The sequence below is a fragment of the Uloborus diversus genome, chromosome 1, assembly GCF_026930045.1.
Source record: "Uloborus diversus isolate 005 chromosome 1, Udiv.v.3.1, whole genome shotgun sequence".
Classification (NCBI taxonomy): Eukaryota; Metazoa; Arthropoda; class Arachnida; order Araneae; family Uloboridae; genus Uloborus; species Uloborus diversus.
In genome coordinates this window covers 27353499-27376755 of record NC_072731.1, presented here as the reverse complement: position 1 = coordinate 27376755, position 23257 = coordinate 27353499, and the positions used below count along the sequence as shown (strand labels likewise).

Sequence of the window (23257 nt, the reverse complement as noted above, 5' to 3'; positions counted from 1 at the left end):
TTTCATGAATTCATGAAAATTTTCATGACCTTATTACATGAAGAGAATAGTATTATTCAATATCAAACTTGCCTTTTTTTTTTGGAAATGAGCATTAGCAAAACTTGCTATGTGAATGCCACTTCCTCATTGAAAAAATATCAGTGTACACCTAAAAAACTGAATAATTCTTACCTGTTTTCATCACATCAGTTTAACTTAAGTAAAACTACAGTGAATGATGCTTAAATGTCGATTATTTTTTTATAAACAGGCAGAGTGATAATGATTGGGGAAAAGTTGAATGAAACACTACAAAGTTTCAATAAATTTGCTTCAAAAGTTGCTTTTAGTGTCAACTTGACAATTTTTTGGTTCTTTAAAATAAAGCCACATTCTTTAATAAATTCATGTTTCTAAACCAGATATTTATTTTAAAAAATAAAAACATTTTATAATAAATAAATCTTTTGATTTAAATGTACTTGTTTACTTATTTGTACATTTTCAAGTGTATATAAATTAATAGGTTCAGAAATTCCAGAACATGTTTGAATAATGACACTGAATGTACCAGTGGGTTTCATAAATTAGTTTTGCGGGCTGTATATTGGGCACTACTGTTTTTGAGCATTAGAATTCCCCTATTTCTGTATTTTATCGCCTGACTAAAGATTATCCAAAACCTTCAACAAATTGGGATAAACTCTGATAAATTTTAAAATAAAGATTTAGGAGTGATGGAAACGAACTTGGACGCAATGTTTTTTGAGATCGTTCAATTTAAATAGCTTTCATGGTGCAATACTAAATCCCTCAAGATTTCTAATGCTCTTTTTAGCTACTGTTACTTTTTCCCAGAACATTTTTCCATGACTGAAAATAAATTTCCATGACTTAGACTGAAAAATTTAATTTTCCATGGCTTTTCCAGGTCTGAAATTTGCTTATTTTTTTTCCATGACTTTCCAGGATTTCCATGACCCGTATGAACCCTGACCTGTTCTTTTGATAAAATATCAGGGGTTTTCAGGGTTTTGATAAAAAAAATCCAGGCTGTTTTTTTTTTTTTGGTTTTATTTAAAAACCATTTAATCTCAATCTCTATTTAAAGATTGTACCAAACTGCTTTGTTACTTACTTTTCATAGAGCTATAAATAATTTTAAATCATACATCTATTATTACTCAAATAAATTGAAAAAAAAGTGTCAAAATAAAAGAAAAAAGATATATATTAATTTTTAAATAGTTGTATATTCATATGAAATATGGTAGAGTCTCGAAAATCTGAGTCTCAAAAGTTCGAGGTTCCACTTCATTCGATGTGATTATTTAATGTGTTCAGTTATTTTTCAGTTCCAAAAAAAAAAAAGATTTTCATTAAAATCTGAAAATTGCAATATCTTGCTACTGTTAACTACATACAAGCAAATAACAAAAATGCATGGAGAGGTTGGTGTCGACAACACTTCCTAAGTGGCACGAAATAGTCAAAACATGGATTAAAAGATACCTTGAAGGTAATCACTGTACATTAACTTGCCACAAAGAACATGCAGACATGACTTTTAGAATACCAGATTGGCGTTGAAAAAGGAGGTTCACATAAGTCACGAAATTTAAACCTTCTACAACTAACTTTTTTTGTGTTATGCGAGATACATATCTAATCTGGAAAGCACAAAGATACATATACTGTCCGACCATCATAAGAAAAGCCACCGCTGAAATGTCTGCGCCTGTCTAGGGCTATAGCAACGAGGTGCATCTCATTTTTCCAAGGAAAGCTTAATGTTGGAAAAACCCGTACGACTGCAAAAAGGGGAGCAGACGAGTGGGAAAATGGCGTCAAAAAGCCTTTTTGCTAACTCTTGCAGAAAATGAACGAAGTCCATTTCTATGGCAGTCGATGGGCTCAGACTTGACGGCGGGAGCATTTTTTGTGAAAACCACAGTACAGAGAAACCTCTCTGAGCGGCCACCCCGCCATTCCATTAAAACTTGGCCGCTCAGAGGGGTTGGTTCCTTTTAAGGGTTTTGATCATTAAATTCAAACTGTACTACTAATGATACAGTTCAACACTTTAAAGTTGTTTTTAATAAAATGAAGAAAAGAAAATGCTTTATTTCATGATTTCTAATTTTTAGGAAAAACTGATTGAATGTGTTTGCTTACTAGCTTTATTGAAGTCATTTTTTTTTTCACTTTGTTTTTAACTTGTAAAAACGAATTCCAAATGGAGTCATCAGCTATGACTTGAGCTAACTCGTTTTGCCATCGTCACAGTAGTCGAAACTCTAGACTAGAAGGAAAATGGCCAAGACCTTTTACTTCAAAAAAGGATCTGTTCTCAAAGATTTCTAAAACAGTTCAATAAGGGAAACAATAGTTTACACCTACGCCAGCCTTATCTCAAAAAGTCACATTTTTGCATGGCAACATAAAATATTTCAAGCATCTATTAATTAGCTTTAAGATATAATAATAGTGCAATTTGAGTAAAGCTTGGAATGGTTTTGGAATTTGTGAAAGGGATTAAAATAATGAGATTTAAAAAAAATATATTTACATCCAACTAAAGTTGGATATGAAGTTACTTGAACATATGAAACGTTTAACTATGGATTTAGCGCTCTGGAACTAGTGCCCCTTGTGCCCATTAGAGATGAGACAGGCTCCGCCTGGGCCCGGCAGAATGAGCTCAAAGCGGGCTCGAGCTCTAGAATCAAAGATAGGTTTCGGGCTCGGTCGGGCTTGAACTCAAGCTAAGACATTCAATCTTCCAAATATCAATGTGAATATCTATGTGTTCAATCATTGTAAAAATTTAACCAAAAATAAAATAAACAAATTAACGCTTAGATTTTAATTTTTTTTTTTTTTTGTTTGTTGACTATTGGAATATGTCACACAGTAATGCATTTGAAGTAGAGCATTTTGAGAAAATTTAGAAACTTCTGTTAATGAAGAATATTCAACATAACATTTTTCATTAACAGAGAGAACAAAAAAAAAAAAAGAACCAATCGTAGTTGCAATACAAGTACCCATATTTAGTTGTTGAAAAACAACAGCTGATACTAGCATTTCATTAAATAAAGTCAGACTGTAGAGGGATTTTGATACAAGAAAATTTAATTCGGGCTCTGGCAGGCTCGGATTTTGGTTCGAGAAAATATCACCTGGGCTCGGCTACAAGTTTTTGGGCTCGGGCAGACTTGGGCTCTCAAAAATGAGCGCGAACTCATCTCTAGTACCCATGACCGTATCTCGCCTTGGAAACATGTCTACCAAAGTACAAAGCTCTGATTTCTCTTAGTCTCTAACAAAGAGACAACGGCGCTTAGAGCGAATACTTTCGCACCAAATGCCTCCCCCTCCCCCCCATACACACTTATACAAAACTGAAGCTAGTTATTATCAACAGTTAAGATATTTTCATATCTTAATTATAGATAACCAATTTTAATCATTACATAACTAAACATGCTACCTTTGTGTATCATAAAAGACAGGACAATCTAATGTCACATTAGCTTTAATTCTTGTCTTTATATGTTGGCATTTTTGAAAACTAGTTAAGAAAAATACTTAATGAAAATGAAAAAATAAAAGAACTGAATTGAAGCTCAGCTTACGGCACCCCCCCCCTCCCCATATCTTGGCACCCTCTCGTCCCCCACTTCGGAATGCCCTCTGTTCCCTTATGTTAAACATGACTTTGCTTTGACAGATGACAGGAAGAAGATATCGCGACCAGCCGTCAAACTACACACCCCAGTCCCGTGCATTTTACAACTATTTTCGCCTGATGTCACGATGGGGCGGCGAAGGGCCGAAATGCCTAACTACCTATCTTCCACCTGTTTTTTTTTCTTCGGCACTGGCCACAGCTGACAGCAAAAATAAAGCTGAAAGAACACTTTCTTGCTATTATTAAATGGTCTTGCACTAAATGGTCTCCTATGGAGAGGGGAGGGGGAGGGCACTGTTTTAAGTCTTTTTTTTTTTAGTTAAAATTTTAATTTGTCTTTACTTTTATTTGTTTATGCTTTATTTCTTTATTTTCTGATTTAGCAAGGTGAGGCTAAATTTGGCCCCCCTTGAACGTGGCGCACGCAAGCGGCGCACCCTTGCACGTCCGCTTATGGCGAGCCTGTTTGCTTTGAAAGCATTTACAGAGGTTTAGTTTCCCCCTCCATGTGCAGGTTTTCTTTTCTAAAAAAAATATTAAATAAAGAAAATAAAACAATGATTTGAACAAAAAAGAAAAAAACATGGTCTCCACGGTTTATTCCTTTTAAAATGACTATACTCCTTTTGTTGCAAGAGCACCTTTTTTTTTGTTCATATGTATTACAAAATAAAATTTATATGATAGAACTGCTTTTTATTCATTTTGAAAGGAGCATTTTTGTTCTGACGTGAAAATGAACAATCTTCAACACAATGCCATTTTGAAAACGTGGCGCCATTTTGGAAAATGCATTGCTTAAAAAGTAGTGCAAAACTTAAAAATAACCTTTTTTAAAGGATAAATAAAGTAGTTGAACGAGTTAATGATCATCACAAATGTATATTTTACTAAATCAAGTAAGAGTTTTGTCGGTGTTTACGTTTGCGAACTTTGTAAAGCTCAGTTTTTGAAATTACGATCTGCGTAACGGATTTGCGGCCGTGATTGTGTGCCGTGATTAGTGTAACCTTATTACATTCAGAACATAATGAATTTTCAAGCGATAAATTATACGGGTTTTCCGAACTTAAGGTGAAAAAGCCTTTCTTTTGAAAAAAAAGGCGCCCACATGGAATTATTACTACTAGCAAATTATGACATTTTCTCATTAATTAATTTCTCACTCTTCATTAATATTAACTCTTATTTACTTACTAGTGGTCTGTCATGGTATAACGGGTGAAAATTTTCTTCTACATTTGAAAGCAGTATTTTTGAACTGTTTGGTGATATTTTGGTAGTTGATATGGCAGAATGAATAAAAAATTCTTCTTTACGAAAGTTTTTTTTTTTTGAATTAACAAGTCATTATTTTTTAATAATTATTTTAAAAACTAGAAAATCGCCCGTCAAGGTATGACGGGTGAAAATTGCTTCTACATTTGAACGAAGTCATTGCCTGTTGGGTGATATTTTGATAGTTGAAATTGTAACCCTAACTCCAGTGGATTAATCCTTAACTCCAGTAGATAGTGGCGATTGTTAACCATTTTTACATTTACTCATTCCCTCTAAAATGAGTCTTACCAGTAAAAGTTGAGTTACCGGATCGGGTTCAGCCTTGTCATAATAAAGCATTTCCCTGCATGTTAAACTCTACCAAAACACATTATTAAATTATCATGTTGTGGTGCGAGTTTCATTGTTAAAACATGCAGGTTACTTTATCATCGGCTATTATTTATATGAGGCTTTTTTTTTCTGTACTCTAAAATTAATAGTACTAAAAACAATTATTTCGGCTAATTTTTCAAAAAATCTCGATTATAACCCCCTCTTCTGAAATTAACAAGTTTTCTTTAGAAAATAGGGGGAGGGGTGCGAGTACAGCTAGTAAAGAACATAAAAAATAAACCTTCCTTTAAGTTTGAAACAATTTAAGATATTACTCAGAAAGGGTTTGTCAATGACCAAATCAACGAAAATGCTTCTAGTCTTCTGAATTCGCTGGAAAAACAGCAGCAATTCCTGTCACCCAAATGTACATACCCGCAGAATATTTTAGTTTAAGGATATAGGAGTGGCCGCCACTTATATGAATTACGTTTATTCTAAACAGTTTCGATTCCATAAAGCGGCTGATTCAATAAAGCTGCATTTTTTTTTTTGATGATTTGATTCAATAAAAGGGTTGATTCAATTAACCACAGATTCAATTAACTGGCGTCTACTGTGCCTGGAAACTGCTCGACATTTCTTTTGTATTGATACTAAGGCCCAAAGTAAGTTAAAAATATTAAGTATCTGCACACATTGCTTATTACTATCTGCAGGAATGAAAATCAACATGCAATAGGTACACAAAATGTTTAGTAAATAAATGCCTTTTGCTTTCAATCATGTATTTGTAACAGAAATAACACACATATTTGCAGCAAATGTATCTGCACACGGCGTGTGTCTATATTATCTATAGTCCAGTCAATGAGTGCTCAAAACAGGGGTGTAGTGTGCATGGAATATGCGATAATTTTTGACTTCAGAATATTGCTGGGGGTAGTTAGTAAGTAAACATACTAAACGTCCCTGTCCCTGGGGGGTGAGCTAAAGGTGAGAGGGAGGGGAAAGAAAATTTTTGGTTTTCGATAAAATGTCGGAAACAGTGGAAAAATTCATTTAAAATAAAAATTCAAGCTAAATAAACTTTCTATGCAACTGTTTTTACGCATATTTGTCAAATTTCCAATAATTTTCCCCGAGTACATGTTAAGAGAAATCGATGATTCTCGGAAAAAGTATCTTTTTTTGTCAAACATTTGCTCCTAGTGCCTCCCAAGATCAGTATTCATAAAATTTGTCACCAACCAAGTTGTAGAGCTTTAAATTTTCTTCATTTTGATATGCTATTTTGTTACATTTTATTCAACCAATCAAAAGTTACAGAATTTCAAACAGGCACTTTCATGGCAAAAAATGGAGCACTTGTCATTCAGAAATTTCAAATTGACCCGAAAGGATTGAGCACTTCCTCTTTTTTCAATGATTTCGATAATCCTGATGGACAATAAAGTATTTGTGGATTACTACAACAGAAATGATGTTTAAGGGGGGGGGGGGTCGTAAAATTGTTACTTTGCGACAAGGGGGAAGGAAAGAGTAAGAAGTGTGACATTAAGCATTTTTTAATACGAATATGTTTATAAAAATTAGTTTATGAAAAGTACTTTGTGACAAATGGGGAGGGGGTCAAAAATGTTGAAAAAAAGTGTAACATTATTTATGGACAGCCCCTTACCAAGAAATCGGATGAAGATTTGCAGAACTACGTATGTGCAAGTATGAATTAGCTCCATAACCATGGCATTATTTAATGAAAGTGAAATGAGGAAGTGTAGAAAGCCAACATTTCCTCAGTAAGAAATTTCTTAAAAGTAATTTAATAAGTAAGCATACTGAAAGTCTCCAACCCTGTAAGTGGGTGGGAGGGGCGTTAAAGGTGGGAAAAGGGAGCCAAATTCTATGGTGGTTTTCATTTATATCTTGGAAACAGCAGAAAAAATGTGTTCTGAATCAAAGTGAAAGTTGACTAAATTTATTGTGAAATTGTTTTTATACAAATCACATTTCCAGCGGTTTTTTAGGTATGCGTTCCTAAAAATCAATATTTTTCGAAAAAAATTATCTTGTTCCTTTTGTTTTGGAGTGTTTGTGCCAAACAGGCACTCAAGGAATCTTGTGCAGCAATCATGTGACAAGGACCTTGACGGTTTTCTGTGTCTTGAAAATCCACCGGCTGAACACTTGAACTGCAGATTCAAACCTGATACCAAAGAAATACGAAGCCTATGCACAATCACCGCAACAAAAACTATGAAGTTAAAGCATGTATTTAATTTCGTTACTCTTATTGAAGTTAATATGTGACGCTATAGCACGATAATAAAAATTTTAATAATAGAAATAAGGTAAATGTAGCTGACTGGCAGCACCTTTTTACAATTATAGTTTTTATTACATTATTACTAATCATATTTTGAAAGTGTTTATATGGAATATGGACAGTAATTAGAAAATGAAAATATCATCTTTTTAAGGTGACAGCTTGGATTTATTCTGAGGTAGAAGGGTCATGTCACCAGTAGTGGAAAAGTTATTCTAAGAAATTGGTAATACATTGATGTCATTATCGTTCCCTTTGTCCTGGATAAATATCTTGATTCTGTTGTTGCAACTGCCCTTGCGATGCAAGCTTGCAACAGAGTAGTTTAACGATGATTTTCTACAAATGGGCAATTCTATGGTGTCGGACGTAAAAAGTGAAGAAAATTTTCTCAGTTTTAATTCTATTTACCAAATGCCATTGAATGAAAAATCATGTTAGTTTTTCAAAATAGATTCCTACAGTATAAATTAAAAAAATTTAAAGAGTTGGTGTTGGACGTAAACACACAAATAGTAAAAGTGATGGTTCACTTAAACATTATTAAAAGTCTGTGAATTGGCTTACATTTTCATTTTAAAAACAGCTTAATTCTTAAGTATACTAATGATTGAAGCATATTTGACTGTTTTCAAATGATATTATAAAGAAAAAAATTATTTAAAAAATATTATTAGCTTGGTGTTGGACATAAAGTTTCAGTGTCAGACGTAAATTGTTCATATTGGCTTAAAACTACTGCTCTTAAATGTAAATACAGAACAATGATTACAGTTATAAATGTGTAAATTACAGGTTAAATATACTGAAGCAATAAATTTGAAAAAGAAAAAAGTCTGATTCTTTTCTTTTTTTTTAAGATTAAAAAAAATTACAAAACCCTGCCAACTACCATATTTTTCTGCGTATAATTCGCGGATTATCTGCTAAAAACGGCAAAGTTTAAGAGGTGCAGATTATACGCAGACGCGGATTATCTGTGATTCTTTTTTTGCTCCTTAACATCAATGCATTGAACCTCAATATTTTTAGGATTCACCGATCCAGACCATACGACGAATGAATGTTTTATTTTACGAAGCATGCTTGTTCTTCCTCGCTGCCTGCCTGTATGTTGGTTATTTTACGTTGCTTGAATGTTCCTCTTGGCGATTCAGGTTATGTAAAATAAGCAAGATTACAGTGAAATAGGAAGCTATTTGCACAAGATTAGACCATTTGCTTATTTGTCTTGACTGTTTGTTTTTCTTCAAGTAATTAGCGTACTACAATCAAAATTTCAAGAAGAAATCATTATATTTTAAATTATATTTCAGATTAATTTTGATTATGCCTTCAAAGTAATTTATTTTTTCACGTTTTTGGTTTAGTTGCTCAAAAATATTACATATGAATTAAAACACTTAAATTGTTGAAACAAAAATTAATTTCAGCCAGCGATTCCGTACTTAACTGTCTGACATTCGACTCTAAGGGCATGAATTTTGCTTAAAACTTTTTAATTTAATGATTTTAATAAAAATATATATGTAACGTAATTTTTTTTGCCTCTTCACAAGGCATAGTAAGTGTCATAAGTGCAAAAAATCTTATTCCAAGGGCAGATGCAAAGAGATTGCGATTTTTGTAGTGAATGCATTGAAAGTAAAAAGAACGGCACATAAAATAATTTATTTAAGTAAATTATTTTACAATCGCATTTTAGAGCTCTACTCTCGTGCTATTAATAACATTCGACGTAGTTGCAGCAAAAGTCAAATTAAATAGGCAATGTAGATTTTAACTTTTTGACTCTAATAAAGGACACAAAACTTTGTTTGAAAACTTTAACCTTGTGATTCTTATAGGAATAAAAAGAAATTTCATTTGTTTGCCACCTAAAAAAGCATAATAAGCATCAAAAATCAGAAAAATTCTATTCTTATATCAGATACAAAGTGATTGCTTTAATCAAAATGAAAGCATCAAAGGTCTAAAAACGGCAAATAAAATTTATTAGAGCAAAATAACTTTAGAATGGTATTTTAACAAGTCTACAAGATGATAGAAGAAAATAATCTTTAAGGATTAATCTTTAGAATAAATAAGGAGTTTGTAAGGAGATAATAGCAAAATTCAGGGTACAGATGTGATGTCACCCCCCCCCCCCCTTATTTGGCGACATTCAATTTTTTACACAAAATTGAAATATTATTCTCACCAATGAGGGGATAACTTTTTAAGCATGGCATCCCTGGCTAAACTAACCTGTGTTTAGCAACCCGAAGGCAATCTTGTTCAAACTTGTTAGCAGTCAGTTGGATAGAATGTTTTTTCCTGCAATATTCCTTATAGGAAAGCTTATTTTGTGTTGGTTTAGATTCAGTAGTTATGTTTTGATGAATAAATATTAGAAAATGCCAGTTTCTTTAAACTTGACCGTTAATTAAGAATAAAATCCAACCTGGGGTGTGTCTCGGTAAGGTGCATTGCTTCATATGTTGTGATTTAGATTGAGTGTGAGGATTTATACAACAAAAACATAAGTTTTTATTTTAGAATTTAAAAAAAAAAATTCTCACTTTCGAAATTTTTTATGTTTTTACAAAATCTTGAGGGTTTCTTGTAGTTTTTAACTTTATATTTATTGCATGTAAATTTATTTTACAAAAAAAAGTGCAGTTATTTTTTTTTAAAGTTAATTCTTATCGATGCCAAGAACTATTCAAGCCTATTCTGTAAACGTGCCTCCTTTAGGTACTGAATTTCTGAAAATAAGTTGACTCTACGATTTTATAAAAACATAAAGGTGTTATTTTATGTAAAATATAGTAGATATGTTTAGTAGTTGGATAGCAAATTAATGTATGGTATTTTTGTATTGTTTATGTCTGGGATGTTCTGTTGAGACATTTTTACTTTTCATTAGAGACGTACCGAGTAGCACTTTGGCCGAGTAGCCGAGTACCGAGTACTCGGCCTTTCTCTACTCGGCCGAGTACCGAGTTACCGAGTACTCGGCCTTTCAATACTCGGCCGAGTTACCAAGTACCAATTATGTTTTAAGAAGAACCACCGACACACATGTGATGAACTTTGAACTTATTGGAATAATAGTATAGACCTCCTTGTCCATATAATAGTTTTTAAAACTAAATTCCTGCTGAAATTCAATTGCGCATTATATAAACAATTGTTTGTGTCAAAAATTTTACAAAAAAATTATTTTTAAAATTAAAAATAAATAAATAAAAGGAATGATTAATCAAGTTGGAATTAAAACAAATTACAGTAAAATCCCTCTAATGCGGACACTAACAGGACTTTTTTTTTGTCCGCAATAGAGAGGTGTTCGCAGGACAGGGGTTTAATAATGTTATTTGCATTGGAACTGGGGAATTAAAAATTGTCGGCAGAGGGGTGTCCGTTAGGAGGGGTTTCAACGTATACCAATCAATTATAGTTTTAACCCACCAAACATAATTTTTTAATGCAACAAATGTGCAGGAACACTGCAGACACGTGTTTCTGCCCCCCCCCCCTTTACAAGGAACGTCTTTTTCAGCGCATAACATGTGAGCTAAAGAATGTAAAGATATTCGACAAAAAAATCTGACTGTTGTCGGATGCCTTTAAATCCACGAGCTACCATTTTGTGAATTGAAAAAGAATTCCTTGTAACGCCAAAACACGTGTCTGCAGTGTTCCTGCACTGTACTTTTAACGTTGTTATATTTCCTTTTATTTTTTAAGCAAAGGTATTTTTATATTTTTATAACTAATTTTTGTTTGTAGCGAAAATCCATTTTTAATATAAAAACTCCATATTTTCTATACTTACCTTGTTTGCATAATTTTTAATAAATAAGTTTTATTAATTTTGGGGACATTAAAATAAAGATTTATTCTATTGAAGCATTACAAACTTCATTATTCTCAAAATTTAAATCTGACTTATAAATTTTAATTGTAAATGATTGCAGAATATAATGCTTGCTCTTTTTTTTTATAAATTTTAGGGACAATTTTTACCTTGGACAATATTCAATTTTTTGCAAATACTCGGTATTGGCCGAGTATCTGATCAGAATTTGGCCGAGTACCGAGTACTCGGCAAATTGGCCGAGTAGGCCGAGTACCGAGTAGTTACCGAGTACTCGGTACGTCTCTACTTTTCATACATCAAAATTTGAATAACTAAGCATTTTTTTGGCTGAAATAGTTACATTATGGGGATGTTTTCTGCTTTAAACATGGCATATTGAATCACTGTGCTCTTTTTTAGTAGAGTATGAGAATTGTTTTTGTTCGACGAAATGCATGTTGGAAAATAGATTTTATTTCTATTGATACATATTTCTTTGGTGAGCTGTGATAGTGATTTGTTAATTTAAGCATTTTAAATACCTACTAGTAATTTTTCTTTGTGTACAAAAACTTTCTAGTTTCTGGTATTTTTGAAGCAAATATTCGCAATGTTTTTCGCTGTGGTTTTACTTTGTTTCTATATATATTGTTTTCTGAAGTGCTTTAATCATGATTTTTTATCTGAATTTTCCTGTTGGCGCTAAAAAAGCATCGCTAAACACGATGTATGACCTATGTTGTCATACATCATTTTCTTGGCGCCAACAGGAAAAGTCGCCAAGGGTAGGTGATTGTATATGACATTAGTTCCAAATTCAGGAGTTTTAAGGGCCCTTTTCTTTTCTTTAAAAGCAGGAGTTAATAAGGAGTTTGTAAGGAGCGTACAAACCCTGTATACACGTCAAAATATCATCCCCCTCCAGAAAAAAAAGGAACCATACGGATTAGAATACCGTAAACCACCGCTCTCTGTTATACAAATTGTGTGTATAAGTCTTCAGCTAACTCAATGAATCGGAATAAAATTTTAGGCCACAGGTAAATCCCCCCTCCCACCTTTTTTTGAGTTAAGGATTGCTTCATTTCTTCCTCTAACACTCTTTCTTACAAGTTTTTTGTTTAACTTTAATTTTTAAAAACATTTTTCTAATAATATGATCAAATTTTTAAAAATTAAATTTTTTTTTTTTTTTAAATCAGTCACAATGCTGCACTCCCCCTCTCCTGGCTGCTACATCTTTGGCGAGAGCCACTCCTGCCAACCCCTTAGTACGCCATTGAACATTTGCTCACATTTTGATAAAGTAATTCTAACTCTTGATAATTCAGTAAAACTACTGTTCAAAAGAATTTTTTTTAAAAAGCAACCAATGTAACCGCCTGCCCCTTCCCCAGTCTTCCTCCTAGTTTTTCATCGACTTTTCCATAAGTCTACCAATGTTCAACATGCTTCAAAAATCATAGCAACAGGTGCCTTTTTGCTGGCAAACTTTCTTCATTATGAACCACCGAAACAAAATCCTGGCTACGGCCTAGCCTAGATCTAACTTGAGAGCATTATGAACTAGTTCTGAAAATTGTAACTCTAACAGGGATGTGAGATCAATGGACCACTGTTAAGCAAAGCAATGAAATTTCAACCTAATGCAAGTGCCAAAAGAAAAAGAGAGCTGAACAAGAAGCTATTGCAGAACCAAGAAGCTATTGCAGAAACACAAAGCTATTGCAGAAACAAAAAGCTATTGCAGAAACAAAAAGCTATTGCAGAAACAAAAAGCTATTGCAGAAACAAAAAGCTATTGCAGAAACAAAAAGCTATGCAGAAACAAAAAGCTATTGCAGAAACAAAAAGCTATTTCAGAAACAAAAATCTATTGCAAAGAACTTCTCATTTGACACTACCGTAATTCCCAGTAGACATTCTGCGGTGCTTATGAGTTTTATAGCTAAGTTTTATGAGGTGCTGCATTTCTGCCAATGTGGTAGTTACAATGAACTTTTTTTTCTTAAAACTGAGCAAATCCAACGTTTAAAGATGAAAAAAAAAATGGTTCCAAATATCCTTGTCTCTATTTCCCTATGCTTGGAATCTGACAACCTTTTTCTACTTTCTTTTTGTCAGGATTGTCAGATTGGGTTTAAAATTGCCAAGCTACCTACCTTTTACAATTGATGGCGATCAAAAAGCTCTTAACTGCAACTTTTACAGGATACTTTCCAAAATTTGAAGAATTTTTTTCTATCATTTCAAGTCAAATGCTTGTTTTTCTTTTTTTGCAAAAAAACATTTAAAAGTGACTTCATTTTTTTATTTTACGGTGAGTCACTCTGTATATGCCTTAGGAATGAAAGCTGCAGAGCTTTCTAAGCACTCCCCCCCCCCTCATGTATTTTTTTTTGGGGGGGGGGAGAGGGTACGCTTACACCAATGAAACTTTTCTTCTTAAATTTATGGTATGCATGTAGTACAGGTGAACGGATGAATATTTGAGCAGTCTCTGAGACCATTTGTCCACTGTTATGGGTTAAGGTGGATAAGCTTTGGGCTTAGGTTTTCTAAAAACAATCTTCATACTTAGCTTAAGGCTAGTAGAAAATTCGAACAAATTCTTCTAATGCAGAAAATTTCAAACTTACAAATGACTTAAAATTTAAAAACGTGCATGGAATGCTTCTCCATCATATCAAATTTACGGGGAAAATGAGTTAAAATTGGAATAGAAAATAATAATCAAATGCAAATAGTTGAAAAATAAATGCTTCAAGGTGCACAATGCAACAACTGCAAACTAATTCTATGATACATTTCATAAAAATCGACCGCACAATCCTGCCCCAGGCATATCAAACATCAAAACCTTTTTTTTTACTAGTAGAAACGATGTGATTTGACAAACTTATCTACACCAGTGCACAACGTTTTAGATACCAAACAATAGCTTGACGCTCCCCAAAAGGGAATATTTCGATTCGATAGACTCTTGGCGACGTCGCCAAATTTTGGCGATAAACAATTTTTCAGTTGCAACCCTGCTCCTCCAGATTCCCACCGGCAACCCTACTCAACTCCTCCGCGAGCTGTTTTGGCGATAACCGATTTTCCGATGGCAACCCTGCTCCTCGGAATTCTGACCGGCAACCTTACTTACCCTCTCCGAACCGGTCTGCCGGGGATTTCCGCCAGAGATGGGCAGATTCGTATTTGTAAATCCGAATCCGAATTTGATTCACAGTACCTTAACGTGTGAATCCGAATACATTCGTATTCACAAGTGTGAAATCCGAATACGAAATTCGGATTCATTCCTATGAATCCGAATCTACTCAGATTCAGACCTATGAATCCAAATCATTTCTGATTTACATCTGTGAATACGAATCCATTTGGATTCACACTTGGATTCACTGAAAAATTCAATTCAAAAGCCCAATATAAATAAATAAATGTCTGTCTGTACCTCGCTACTGGTCGAGTTTTCGGTGTTAGTGAATTTCTGAAGAAAAGTGACGATATTGTTATGGGTCCAAAAATTTTATAAGTGGAATTCTACCAAAGTCATGTACATTGAAACTTGATTTGTTTAAATAATTTTACCGCAGATAATTTATCTCAATTTCACAACTTTAAAATATAATGAATATACAGTGATTGAGATGTTACGAAAGACCAAATTTGATTGTAAAAATTTGTTGATGTTACAGATACTTGTACCGTTGAAAATGTAGATTCTCTCTGAAACGTTTCGTTTAAAAAAAAGAACAAATATATTATGATGGAAGAAAACGGTTTTTTATTCAATAATACAAACATACATTTCAGCACTCCACCTCCGGAAGGAAGCATCGATCACAAAGATAATTATTTACTAATAGTTCTACTAACCAAATTTCTCTCGAAAAAACAGAAAATGCGTAAAAGAAAGCTAGGTTGTATTTTGTATTTTGCATTTATTTTCAACTACCGCAACTGTTGACTACTACGAAAACGTTCTTGTTTGTACCAAAGAGTTCTACAAAGCAGAACGACTCGTATACTGCTTCCATTGGCCGCCATGACCAAGCACGGAGACCGGTTTGAGAGAGATTAGAGTAACAAGAACGGTAATTTCGTTATGAAACGTAATGAAAATTCAAGCGGCAATAAATGTTTTTCACTGCGTCAAATTACTGATATTTTTCCTCAAATGCAATTTCAAATGGAAATAACAATGGAATCTTCTGGGAATTTTTCTCAAATAATTTTAGGTTACACTGTATAAAAAGTTTTAATGAATGATGTATAAAAACATAATGCACTGACAGAATACAGTAATTTTCAACAGATAAATCGGGAAATTTTTAATCAGTACTCAAGAACAACAAAAAACTCTGCAAATTTTATTAAACAGATTATAAAATAGTGTTTAAATTGTTGGATCTTACTTCATAACAGGGTTGAAAAAAAATCAGGATTTTTAAAACTATGTACATAAAAACTCGGTTTTTTTAAATTTAAATTGGATTTTTTTAATTTAAATCAGATTTTTTTTAATTTAAATAGATTTTTTGAAATTTAAATTTATTTAAATATAGTATTTGATATTAACAAGTTAAAATGCCCAAGTTAGATGTTATATTAGATAATTCTTTTCCTATATATGGTTAAAAATTCATAAAATCTATGTTTGAGTTATTCAGAAATCAGTAAAAAATAATTACACATCTGAGCTTGATAAAGTCTTGCTTCAATATAAAGTCACATATCCATATGGGTGTATTTCCCAGAAATTTTTTAAAAATCAAAATAAAAAACACCTTTCTTTTTTCTAAGGAAAAAAAAAAGGAAATAATATGGAAGTACATAAACTGAGAAAGAATAAAAATAGCGTAGAACATCGAATTATTTTCCTTTTTTTTTCGGAAAAATAACACCTGAAATAAAACTCATGAAGAAAAAAAGGAAACCATATGCTTCTTGTATTTTAAATATTTTAATAAAACTCATCAAGGACTGAAAAGAAGACTGTTTTTCAGAATTCTTATCTTATAAAACGCATGCATATTTTTTTCTCACTGTTTTGACTTACTGTAAGTTGAGGAGGATTGTATGTTTATTTTTTAGTGAATAAGTAAATAGCTTAACTAGGGTGGTTCACAAATACATGTAAAAAAAGTTTCTGATAGATAACAGGACACCCCTCAATATTTTTAGATTTGTGGATAGTAATATACCGGAAGAATTTTGACTTCTTATTTCAACTGAAAGAGAGTGCTCAACTCCCTCCCCCCAAACATCGTAAGTATGGGGAGGGGCATTAAAAATTACATTGAACTGAAACAACAATGCTATATATTATAATATACAAAAGTAATATGCATATACATTGCAAAAAAAATTATTTACAAAACCACAGCTGGGGAAATTAAATGTTTCCAAATTTGTGACATTTTCCATGCTATTACTAATGTTAAATTGAGCACCCTCTTAAAATTTGAGTAAGAAACTGAAACTTTTACAGCATAATACTATTAGTAAGTCTGAAAAATAAATAGGGTGTGTCCTGGACTCTAGCTAAAAAAAGTTTTTTTGAACCATTCTAAGCTTAACTCTTAATAGGTACATATCCAATTTAATTTATTATTTTTAATTTCATTGAAAGGCAATCTCGTTTCATATATATATACTTTGCAAGTTTTTTCTTTTTTTATGTTAATTGCTACTATGTTTTTTTTTTTAATATTTTTCTTCGGTTTCAATTACATTCAGGGTTCATACTCTATTTGGATGAAAAAATTTCATGACTTTTTCATGACTTCAAAAAAAATTTTCATGACCTTGTTACATGAAGAGAATAGTACAATTTCCTATCAAACTTGCCAATTTTTGGAAATGAGCATTGGCAAAACTTCTGTTTGAATGCCACTATCTCATCGAAGCACTTACTTGTGGTTGAAAAAGTATTAGTATACCCACCTAACAAAACTAAACTATTCTTACTTGTCTTCATCATATAAATTTAAATAAAGTGAAAATACAGTGAATGGAAAATAATGATGCTAAAATGTCTAATAATTTTTCTATAAACAGGCAGAATGATAATGAATGGGACGAAGGTTGAATGAGTCATTACCAAGTTTCAATAAATTCGCTTCAAAAATGCCATTTAGTGTCAACAGTTCATATAATCGTCCAGATAACTTGACAATGACAGTGTTTTGGTTCTTTAAAGTAAAGCGACATTCTTCACTAAATTCCTGTTTCGAAACAACATATTTTTTTTTAAAAAAAACCTTCAATAGTGAATAAATCTTCTGATTCAAATGTACTTGTTTACTTATTTGCATTCTCAAATGCATATAAATAGGTTCTGTAATTCCAGAACATAGTGCTTGATCCATGACATTGAACACAGCAGTGGGGCGTATGTTGGGCACATACTGTTTTAGAGCAATTAGAATTCCCCTATTTCTCGACTCTATCGCCTGACTAAAGATCTTTGTTTTCTAAAACCTTCAACAAATTAATATAAACTCTGTTATATTTAATAATAAAGTTTTTAAAAGTGATGGAAAAAGAAATTAGATGCAATTGAATTGCATTTTTTGAGTAGGCGTGGCAAAATGAAGAACATACAAGTTAACTACTACACAATATAAAATAAAAGAAGTGTTGGAAATAATGATAAACTCAAAATGAGTGATGTTTAATCAGTAAAATCATATTGTGAAAAAAGACAAGCGGCTGCTACTGAAGTGGATGCAATGCGATTTCAAAATTTGGTTTTGTTTTCGAGATCACACAATTTTTCAGTTTTAATAGTTTTTATGAGCAATACTGCTAAATCACTCAAGATTTTTAATGCTCTTTTAGCAACTGTTACTTTCTCTTTGCCCAGGACATTTTTCCATGACTTCAAATAAATTTCCATGACTTTGAATGAAAATTTCAATTTTCCATGACTTTTCCAGGTCTGAAATTTGCTTACCTTTTTTCCATGACTTTCCAGGATTTCCATGACCCGTACGAACCCTGTACATTTATTTAATAACAATCTGATTTTTTCTTTTTTTTTGTTTCTTTTAGTAAGATTACTTATTATTCCGAGGACAATTCTTTGAATTCGGAATGCGAACCTTTTCAGAAATTGCGATTTTCGCTTAGATCAGCACTAAGTGGTGCTTTTTTCAAGCCGGTGAGTGATAATGCCGATGCTATTTCCCTAGAGAGAGCCTCTCATAAATCTGTGCAAGTTTATGTTTAAAATGTGATGCGAATGTTTCCTCAAAAACTAAAAAAGTTCAGGTAAACATTTTGAATACTTCGAATTTAATACGCCATTTACAGCGATACCACTCCACTGATACTGTGGAAGAATTCAAAGCTAGTCTTATATCTGATAGAGAAGAATTCGTTGTCACGAACCCCCTAGGGAAGTCCCTAACTTGGGAGAATGAACATTTTTTTTTTGTTTTATTTTTAAAGGGATAAATCTACACTCTTATACCTTGTCTTTAAGGGACGTAGTAAGGCACATCCTGAAAATAGAATACTTCATTCGAATGGAAAACGTATGATTAATATGCTACTAGAGGTGAAAGTTCAAAACTGTCCCAAGTATGGGCACTTGACTGTACAAAAAATTAGCGAAAATTTTTAGTGTTCATGACCATAAAATCATGATTTTTGACTTTTTATGGACTTCTAAAACCTGGGTCCAGTAGTATTCGACTTGGGGCTCCAAATAGTAGAAAGTTCATTTTCGGGTCAATTACTTAGTTTGACACCAATAAATATGCATCCCAAAACTCGCTAACACCCAAAACTCGAACTGTAGCGAGGTACAAAGAAACATTCATTTATTTATATTGGCCTTTTAAATTGAACTTTTCAGTGAATCCAAATGGATTCATATTCATAGATGTGAATCAGCAATGATTTGGATTCATATGTTTGAATCCGAATAGATTCGGATTCGGATTCATAGGTATAAATCCGAATTTCGTATTCGGATTCACACTAGCAAACATGAATCTATTCGATTTCACACTTGTGAATACGAATGTATTCGTATTCGGATTGACACGTTAAGGTGCTGTGAATCAAATTCGGATTCGGATTTACGAATACGAATCTGTTCATCTCTGGTTTCCGCCCCCCTTATCCCACCTCGGAAATCGCTCCACGTTGAAGCATCGCTTCCTCGTGGTATTTTTTTTAAAATCATTAATGTATTTTATTAATTATTTTATTTCAATATTTGGGATCGCAAAATCCTCATTACACCTATGGATCCCCCGGAAGCTGTGAGTATCACTTTTTGGTGTTTCATTTATTTCATTCTGTATGTAATTTTTCTCATAAAATGGCTGGTTAATAAATAGTGTTTCATGTTACATGACCCCCTTGTTTTGTATAATTTTCTAAAAATAATGAATTTGATAAAGGCTAATATTTGATTGAATTCTAAATTTATGCTTTTAAGTCGTTTTTTATTTTTTTGCGGCTCAGATGCTATTGGATTATTCCGCACATGGGGAACAGTAATTTTGCAACCATGCCGTTTTATACTTTTAATATTGTAATTTTGTATATATATATTTTTTTTTCTTTTTTTCAACTGTTGCTAAATTTTTTGGCCTCAAAGCCTATACGCTATTACTTTCCTTCTGCCGATGAAAAAGAGGGAATATTTTTTTTTACTAACCTAGTGTCGTTAAAAATGGTGTTTTTGAATGCTTATTTTTTCATTAATTACCCCGTTTTGATGGGTTGATTATTTGTTTTATTGCCTTTTTTGTCGTGTTTTTTAGTATTTTTTTCTTCTAGTTTTAGTAGCTTTTTAAATATATTTTTGAGGGTTTATTTGTTTATAATAAGTGTTTTTGATGACTAAATGATTCAAATAATTACTCTGTTCTGATGTGTTAATTAATTGCTTTGCTGCCGTTTTATCGTGTTTTGTAGAATTTATTTATCTAGTTTTAGTAGTATTTTAATATATTTTTGAGTGTTTATTTATTCAGATTTGTTTATAATTAGTGTTTTTGAGGGTTAAATTATTCGAATTTATTGCTCTGATGTGATTATTTATTCAGATTTGTTTATAAATCAGTGTTTTTGAGAGTTAAATTATTCAAATTAATTACTCGGCTCCTATGGGTTATTTTGAGTATTGTCCTAGTTTGACGGTATTTTAACGTAATTTTGAGGGTTTTCTTAGTTGAGGGTTTGTTTATTTAGATTTGTTTATAATTAGTGTTTTTGAGAGTTAAATTATTCAAATTAATTGCTCCGTTTCAATGGTTTTTTTTTTTTTTTTTTTTGAGTATTGTTCTAGTTTGATAGTATTTTAATGTAATTTTGAGAGTTTTCTTAGTTGATAATTAGTGTTTTTGAGCATTGAAGTATTTTTTAAATTAGTTACTGTTTACTTTTTTTATTCTGTTTCAAAAACACTATTTCATTCGTTTTTCAGTTGGTTAGTAAAAAAAATATGTACTTCCCTTTTTTCTCATCGGCAGAACGAAAATAATAGCATCTATGCTTTGGCGCCAAAAAATTTGGCGACAGTTTAAAAAGTCGCCAAGAGTCTACCATATCGCAATTTTCCCAATAGAAAAATAATTAAATGATTTTTTTCTAATCTGAGGCAATAAAACAAGAACCTAAATTACAATTATCACATTTCACAACGAAATAGTCATTAAATTGCATGAAAAGTAGAATACCTAATAAGTTAACTTTCATGTTGTTCAGCCTAGAATGAAGTTATTTTAAAACAATATCAGCATAACAAAAACAAAGATACCCTAAAAGTTCTGTAAAATGGCATTTACCGATTAAGAGAAAGAATAAAAACTCGTTACTTGTGTAGCAGTCACAAACCTCCGCTAAAATGAAGCACGATTAAGATGCAAGTAGGAAACTTTAACTCTTCGATTGAATTCCAAAGCAAATGAAACGCAACAACAAATAATTTCAATCTTAGGACACATATTTTAAGCAACGAATATTAGAAATTTTACAAAACTAATTCACAAACACTATACTGTTTTGAAATCGCTTGTCGCTTGAGGATTTAAAGATACAGTTGCAGTTAAAATATATCTGGGGGGGGGGGAAAGTGAAATAAATTATATGAGGCTTCTCAGCTATTATATACGGAGGAATAAAACCGAAACAAAATTTGCGAGTTCACACTCGGCTCCAGATTTTCGAACAAACATAGAAATAATATCAGTTGCAAATGGCAGAACACTGATTTCCCGCTGATTTCAAGCCCTGATGGCGTACTTGGAAAAAAATTTCGGAAGGGGATATGCTCTTTCTGTGACCAAAAAAGGAGTCTCCTCCCCCTTAAATGCTCCCCAGATGAACCCCATAATCAGCGACGGATTTACAGAATTTTCGGAAGTACGTCACAATACATTTGCCCCTTTGTTTATTGAACCAAGTAAAACATTTATCAAGTGCACTTTTATATTCCTATCGGGTCCCTACACCGGGAAGAGGAATGTCTTTCGGCTGGGGTGCCCTTTGGTGCACGCTCCTAAATACCACGACGACCTCCACCACGACGACCTTCAGCCCCCCCCCCCCCCCCAAACGAAAAAAAAACCTCAAAAATTTTTTTTTCCTCCCCCTAAAAATTTTCAATGGCGCAGTCAGCGCCATGCCCCCCCCTTCCCTCCCACAAATAGGCAACACCCTACATCGGGTTCGGTAATTTCAGGGGTGCCCACCTAGGGGGTGGGGGCAAGTTTAGGGGGAAGGGGTACTTTTTCTTTTTTTGGTGGGGCTTTTGCATTTGGGAGGGGGTCCTTCCAATATTTAGGTGGGGTGCGGGTGCGCCCTCTGGCTCCTGGGAGGGTTTTGGCACGCCTGGTAATTTGAGTTGTTGAATTAAGCTTCCCTCTTTAAAAGGCAAAAATTTCGAGAGCGTAGTTTGCGCCAGACCCCCTCCCCCCCCCCCGCTCAAGGGAGTCGATAAATATTACAATCTTAAGAGTAAACCAAATATTAAGAACCTCTTTTGTGGTTTATGCATATAGTGCAAAGTGTAACGAAAATGTAGCTTTATCAAAGATGCATTGAAATGGGGCTAACATTTAAAATAATATAGAAATGTATTTTATGTAAAACACGAAACCGCCTCTCGCACCCCCGTTTTATATTGTGCTCTATTTTCGATTTAAAAATAATTTTCAACAGTTATTTCCCATCCCACTTCTTAATAAGTATTTGCAAGTTGTGGTCAGGGTCGTCCAGAGTCCCTGAAGACACCGCTAAATGAGCTTTTGCTGCAGCTATTTAATTATTTTTTTCATTTTGTTTAAGTATTTTTCTTAAATAGTTTTTAAAGTAAAAACTCATTAGATTAACTCCTCTCTGTTTTTAGCACGCTTTTATTAGCTTCACCTGTATGTATGTATATATGTATGTATGTATCTTGTAACGGAATTCTGCAGCTCAAATTTTGCCCACTTCCTGCGATCGGATTCTTTTGAAATTTGGCACGCGACCTCAAACCCGATGACAATGCAATATTCTGTAATCAAATTAATTAATTAACTCTTTTAATTGTTAGTTTCCTCCAATTTTAATCAATATTTTGGCATAAATCCAACAATGTGAAAAAAGAAAAATTTAAAAAAATACATTAAAAATGCTCGCAAAAATTATTTAAAAATATCTACAAAAACCTTTAATTTTTCTGCATCAAAATTTGTTCTAATGTTCCAAGGTAATTAGAACTAATTTCATGCCAAAATTTAGGTGAGCCTTCAATCGGAATTCAACTGCATCTCAAATTTTCAAAGCACCAAATTCCAAG

General features: G+C 32.8%; 1 protein-coding gene across 2 annotated transcripts in view; it reads right to left on the bottom strand.

Moving 5' to 3' along the window:
• The window catches only part of LOC129228523 (tigger transposable element-derived protein 4-like), a 35755-nt gene extending 14261 nt beyond the window's left edge, over nucleotides 1-21494 (bottom strand). Inside the window, exon 1 of one of the 2 annotated variants that reach the window (XR_008580918.1) lies at nucleotides 21261-21488. The gene's annotated coding sequence lies outside the window, so the exon portion shown is untranslated. Of the gene's footprint in view, nucleotides 1-21260 lie in introns of both variants that reach the window. The other variant, XM_054863206.1, reaches the window with a different exon arrangement.
• Between the last annotated feature and the right edge of the window lie 1763 nt (nucleotides 21495-23257).